Raw genomic sequence first — 7015 nt, 5'->3', positions numbered from 1 at the left:
CTCCAGGATGTGGTCTGGTTGATATGGCAGTGTTGGGTCAGAGGTGATCCCAGAGGTCTTTTCCATCTCATCCTTTATGCCATTTTCTTCAGATCAGAACGTGAACTCTTCAGCCAGAACTTCACACCTTGTTGGTTACTCCTCCAGAAGACATGCTCTGTTTCTATAAATGGCTAAGAAATAACTGATTGCTGAAACTCAAGACATTATTCAACAGCTTGAGGAAAGCATGGCCCACCCCCCCAGAACTGCAGAGAAGTGGAAGCAAAGGAGGGAGAGGGGCAAAGAAGATGCTGTGGTTGAGCCTGTGGCTGATGCTGCAGGAAAAGGCTGAGCCAAGTGGCCACTGGAGCCATCTCTTGGTGCTACAGGACTTGGTCTCTGCACTGAAGTTGACTACAGAAGTTCCAGAGTCTCCTTTCAGCAGAGTCTCCTTCCAGCAGAAAGGTGAGGCACCGTTTTCTCGATGGCTCTCTCTCCCCTGATGAAGAACTGCCTGCATGTGTGCAGGAGAGCCTGGAGAGCTAATCTGTGCTGAGAGGTTTGGGGGTGACACGAGTGAGTATGAAAGTAAAAGATGTGTTTCTTAAGGAATGCAGCCACTCTGAATAACACTGAGAGTTCTTTATCTCCTATTCAAATCATGATGATCATATTTTTTTAAATTACATCAATTTTTAAGCATCATTCATGTCTACCTTCTGTTAATTAAAATGTTCTCTGCCTAGTCCATATACATGCAAAACTGCAGTTTGCAGTTTGACAGGGTATTATTGAACAGTATGTGAATTGGTTTAAAAGTAACCAGATTTGAAGCATCCATCAGTCAGTAACAGTGCACTCATAGGTCACTGGAGCTGTCAATTTCAATCAACTCTGTAATTAAATACATCACCAATATAGATTTTGTGTAAGAATGTCACTTGTTCTTCAGATGTCTGCTACTAGGACAAATCACACTTCAGTGTCTTTGAATGTGCCTTCTAAATACAGTTTTTTAAAACAGCATAACATATCCATCCATCTCAATCCAATTTGCTGAACAGAAATTTGTTTAACTAATACATTGTCTAAACACTGAATTAAAAAACAATATGTGTGTTTCCTTTTCTGCTTAAATGAATGCTGTAATGCTACAGTGGATATTTTATTGCTTCTCTTAAAACTCTTCTGCTGCTATTTGTTACGTAGAATAAGAAGAAAGAGCAGTATGTCACAAAAAGAGAAAAATTATTCGCATCATCTGTAATTAAAATTTCTTTGCTTCATTTTCAAAAATAAAAGAGCAGAATCTTCAGACACGGGGAAATAAATAATTAATTCTAATTTTTTCTAGGGATAGAAATACCAGGCATTTTCAAATAAAAAAACAAAAACGGGGAAAAAAAAAAAGAAAAACCCATTTAGTGCTTTTGAGTGTCAGATTCTTCTATTATACTTGCCACTAGATTGGAAAAGTCTGAAACAAAGCTGAATTACCAAATATATATTGCCTGCCATTTGATTTAATCTTCAAATAAGCTCCAGGAAGCAGGTCCCTGGACAGTTAATCTTTAGTTTTGTAGCCCATGCACATTTTCAATAAGGTTACCAGGGAATTAGGCCCGGTAGGGAGGGGAAAGTCATATTGTCTTATTCTAGAGACAACTGTCGAGATCCTGCTAGCAAATTATAACTCCCTTAATATAAAAAACTTTATTAGCCAGGTCCCTGCTGCAGCGAAACTGTAGGCACTCAGGAGGGGAATGTTCTTCACATTTTCTCCCTGGAATCAGATACTTGTCCAGTTTTAAATATATAAACTCGAAATATTGCAGGTATAAGACACTTTAAGGTGCAGTTTGCAGCCTGGACAATGCTAAGGAGCTGCAGCTGAGGATTCTAAGGGGAATGCTGATGGATTGGGGGGGTCAGAGATTTACCACATGCCACAGTGAGGTTAGGGAGGGCTGGTTTGTTTCCATCCTTAAGCAGCAGTACACAGGTTTGTGGGACACTGGATCCCTTAACGACTGCACCTGAAGCCAAGAGGAATCTCTAGAAAAAGTGAAATACATAAATAAACCCAGGGCTTCATTTCCTGTGTTGTGCAGTCCCCGGGGTTTGAATGAAAACCTGCAGCAATGAAACACTTTAGACCTCTTTAGAATATTTAGGTCTACATTCCCAAATCAAAAGCATATGATACAGGCAAATTTTAAAATAAAGACACTTGAAAAAGACATGCAACACAAGACACCACAGTAAAAATCCAGTTAAAATATCCCAATGCTCATGTATGTCCTGTGAGGAAAATATATATGTCCATACTCTTTTCATATGCAAAAAAAAAAAAAAAAAAAAAAAAACAAACCAGAACAGTGGAAAATAATATTAAACAAAGGAAGAGGAATTGGAATTAATATACTTTGAACAATGGTAGTTTCAGGAAAATCTACAGAAAGGTTGATAAGACAATTTTTTAATAAGACTTGGAGGAAGTATAGAAGAGACCAGACAGAATTGCATCAGAGTGGAAGTTCAATAGCTAATCTGCAAGAGTAATTGTGGCATTGGTTCTTCAAACAACTAAAAAAACCTTTCTATCAAATTAAGGTTCAGGTAAACATGTGTCTCATTTACATGCTGCAGTAGCTTGTAGTTTATTTGCATTTTCTAAAGTGTCAAGGTAAAGAAAGAAAAAAAAAAGACACAAACCCACATTAAGAAAAATAAAGGAAATGTACTTTGAACTCAGGGAAAATGCAAGGAAATACAATAAATAGACTCTAATGGGTGAAAGAAAATTTCATCTAGCTCATAAATCAACATAAACCATTTTTTTCCCACTCATTCCATTCTCACTGTTGCACCATTGGCAGGGTTAAGGCTGTGGTTTCTGCCTGCAGTCTCCTTTTATCTGCGAACTTGATGATTATACTTTTTTACAATCCCATCAAAAATACCACCGTGCTTTTGGCAGAGCAATGAAATTATTCATCACCATTTCAGATGACTTCTCTCTCACATCGAGGACAGCTGGGACAATGCCTCCTTCTCATCCTCACTGCCCTCTTACCTGCCTTTGAGGCAGTGTGCCACACTGCTTTTGAAACTATTCTCTCTTGGCCTCAGTGCCCTCTTCTTTTGCACTTCTCTTCCTAGAGCTGTCTAATCATTCCTGCAGTGCACTCCTTGGTAAACCCTCCTCATCCTCTCCCAGTGTCCTACTGGGGGCCTTTTTCTTCTGCCCACTTTTCATCTCTGGGTAATCTGATATGCAAACACAAGCTCAGTGAAATGTAACACTGACCTCTAATCAATAGCTGAGACAAGTCTCCATCTTCTCATGGACTACAAGCTGCACCTCTCCCTCTTTCTTCTCTGCTCAGGCTATAAAGGGTACACAAGAAAGGAGGAAGATGTGCATTTCAAAACGTGGAAAGGATGAAGATGGGCCTCAAAGGATTGCCTTATTATCATCTGTAAAGCCACCTCCTCATTCATCTTCCTGGTCTTAAAATTCACTTGTGTGATGCCCATGGAGCCTGATAAGTGCTAGGTCCCAGATGTCCTGGAGCTGCTAGCATGACTGTCTCTTGTTCCTGAATTCAACCATTATATATATACATAAATATAGATATATTTTTTGTTGTTGGTTTTTGTTTGGGTTTGTTTTTTTTTTTAATTTTTAATGCTTTTACTGTAAAATCCCTAGGGTAGGAATTGTTTTTATGTTTGTACAGAGATAAGCAAAGTGAAATACCAGATTCTGACTCTATCATACAGGGACCATGGTGCCAGAAAATGTTGTTAACCCAGCTCAAGCATCTCTACCACAAAGAATTTGTGCTTGCTGTGAAAAGATGTATGGAACTGGAAGAACAAACAGCCTTGGCTCTGGGAATGTGCCAGTGCCTCTGAAATGCACTTTTCCTTAAAGAAGACACATGTGCCTTCAAGATCTGACACTTGGTAGGAAGGGCCATTGCAAGAAAAAAGGCAATATTAAAATACTAAGAACTGAGTTCCTCCCCCAGGGAGTAGATTATCGTGGTCCATGTGGACATATTACCCAAGCCCACCCTCACATGGCCCCAAAGACTTAATTTTCTTCTATCCTCAGATATGTTAAAGTATATTATTCTGCCTCAGTGCCCCAGAGCAAAATGTGCAGGATTCAGACCATAGTAAATAGATTATTGGGGAGAGGAATTTAAAAATCTGTGTGACCAAATCATGAGAACCTAATCACTCTACAACCCAGCCAGAGAAATTTGAATAGTGTTTCAGGCACATTAACCTCAAATAGCTGATCTGAGCAATTTTTTTTCTTTTTTTTTTGGTCATCAGTAACAGGTGATAACTCAATTGCAATTTCTTGTGAATTACATTACCCAGTTCAACATAGTTGAAGGAATCCTTCCATCAAAATTATAGCTCAACATCGAAATATGGGGTAAAAAATGGTAAAAGAGGAGAAGACATGCAAATTTTTCTTGGTACTTTTTTTTTTTTAATTTTTAGGCACTAGATAGATTTTACAGGGATTGATTAAGGGTCACTGGTAGATAAGGGAAATTCACAGTACAGCAGGCCTGTAACATGTGAGGCTATGTTTAACAACCAGTGTAGGATCTATATGGGAAAAGATGGGAACAGTGCAAGAAACCCTGCTATTATATAAGTGCTCTACAGAAAACCTGCCACTGCTGTCACTGAAAGAAGTCCTGCTGCACTTTTAATTTTAATTCTACACATAATTCTTATTTCTATGATGTCATACAAGTAACATAGCAACGCTGGCACCGTGGGAGCACCCCCATGGACATTTGCAATTCTTCATGATGGCAAAGACACAGAAAGAAATTTTACCATGATACATACCAAAGGGTGGGATATTCCTTGGGCAGGTGGCTGAATACAAGAAAAGAAATTTGGAGATAAGCAGAATGGGGAGAGTCTTTACAGTTTGGTTTGAAGCTTGGAATTTCCATTTTGGAGCAAATATCACAGGTTTTTAGATCTGTTGTGATTCTGAATCAATAACAACTGGTGAGCCAGATACTGATGATTCTCATACAACCACTTTTTGCAAGGGTGTCAAGGAACTTTTGTTTCAGGAAGCACCAAAAACGAGAGATTTCTGAAGGCAAAGTTTCAAGATCTGCTGGATGAGAGAGACCCTGTATGTTCCAAATCTGGTTCACATTCCTCTTCATATAAAGTCTTCTATGCAGTCAGAACAAGAGGTCTCATTTATTTTAATCCACTTAAGTAAAAATTTATGAGGGAAATTAATTTTGTGTTAGAGTTATGTTCTGCTTCTATAAAACTAAAATCCTTTAGTCTAATCTTGACTTTTTAAATCATAGATGATGGTTAACAATCTAAAGTCTAATACATCTTGACACAAGACATTGCTTCAAGTCCAAAAGTTTCAATGGTCCATTCTGAAACTAAAATGCCTTTTTTTCCCCCACAATGTCTCTGCAGATTTTCTACATTCCCACAGAACATTTCAATGTTGACAGCTTAAAATTTTTGACCAGACCTGCTCCATGCTAAAGGATTATTTTATATTCCCCTATTAAGAAAGTGGGAGTTTACACCTTGGAGAGACAATGACTCGCCCTGAACACGTACAACTTCTCAGTATTGCAAAAAGCCTTCTTAATGAAATGTTCTAGATAATTTATCCCTAGTAAGGTAGCAAATTTTCCTTGAGAATGTCATCTTGAGCATTACAGTGCTGAGCCATTCTCTTCCAATATTACACTGCGATAAATAAAACGGGCAATGAAACTTCCTATGACTCTCAAAGGTGAAATTCAGCCTTAGACTGGCAACCATAATAAATATCCATGGCTCTTAGATCTGGTTAACTGACCAGCCAAACCAGAAAGTGTAGGAGTGTCAAGCCTCCACGGTGAGGATGACTTGAGCAGATGTAGTGCAGGGAGACCTTACACTACAGATATTTAATGAAGCCTCCAGCACAATAAACAACGTTCACTTTTCACTAAGATGGACATGGCTTTAAATAAAATCTTCAGGGTAAAAAAAAAAAAAATAAAGTAGATCAGGGATTTCACCTGAAAAAATTTCTGACCTGATAGTGATGGCAAATGGCTTATAGTATATAGCATAGAAGCAATATTTATTTTTCTCTCTCTCCCTACCAGACATTTCAAGAGCCAAGGATGCTGAATGACACAAATGATACTTTGTGTGCTTGATCCCAGTGGTAATGTCTCCTCTCTGAACATCTCCTTTCAGGAAAGTTGGACTTCCCTGATACATTCCATGGTTCTGAAAGGGAAGTATTTTACTCCAGTAATACCCAGATGTGAATGACTCAGGACAAATATGAGCTCTGTGGAAAGGAAAAAAAAAATTAAATTGTCTTGCAAATTGCCTTGCCTCCAAGACAGAAGGAGAGAGACTATTTACAAGGGCATGAAGTAATGGGACTCACGGGAATGGCTTCAAAATGAAAGAAGGCAGGTTTAGATCAGATACTAGGGAAAAATCCTTTACTGTGAGGGTTGTGAGGCTGGAAAAAGTTGCCTGGAGTTGTGGATGCCCCATCCCTGGAAGTGCTCAAGGCCAGGCTGGATGGAACTCTGAACCACCCGAGCTGGTGGAAGGGGGGTTGGAACTGAGTGATCTTTAAGGTCTCTTCCAACCCAACCATTGCATAATTCTATGATTTAATGAAATGCACCTGGAAGCAACTTAACAAATCAGAGTCAATCTGCTGAACACAGGTGCTACTTCCCTTCTGTTCATCCATGCAGAGTGACAACAAAAAGAAGCCGCTGAGCTGCACAGCTTATCACACCAAAACACGGGGAGAGGAAGGGAAGAAGAAAAAAAGGGTGGTGATCAGGGAAGGTTTAGAAAGAGAATGTGAACAGTTCCTCCTACCTCAGGTGTTTCTCACAATGCTGTGCCTGGGACGGGCTCATCTTCCTGGAGATCCTCTACCACAAAGCAGAGCTGGCAGACAGGACGTGCTGGTGAATAGAGCTGG

General features: G+C 39.3%; 1 long non-coding RNA gene across 1 annotated transcript; it reads left to right on the top strand.

Annotated features, from left to right (window-relative positions):
* Positions 1-4836: 4836 nt before the first annotated feature.
* LOC128788863 (uncharacterized) lies at positions 4837-6395 on the top strand. Its single transcript, XR_008431227.1, has 3 exons — positions 4837-5034; positions 5103-5167; positions 6165-6395. It is a non-coding gene; the product is annotated as an uncharacterized LOC128788863 (long non-coding RNA).
* Positions 6396-7015: the final 620 nt, after the last annotated feature.

Source organism: Vidua chalybeata, chromosome 5 (genome assembly GCF_026979565.1).
Source record: "Vidua chalybeata isolate OUT-0048 chromosome 5, bVidCha1 merged haplotype, whole genome shotgun sequence".
Lineage (NCBI taxonomy): Eukaryota > Metazoa > Chordata > Aves > Passeriformes > Viduidae > Vidua > Vidua chalybeata.
Note: the sequence above shows the minus strand (reverse complement) of the source record. Positions and strands in the feature narration are given on the sequence as shown.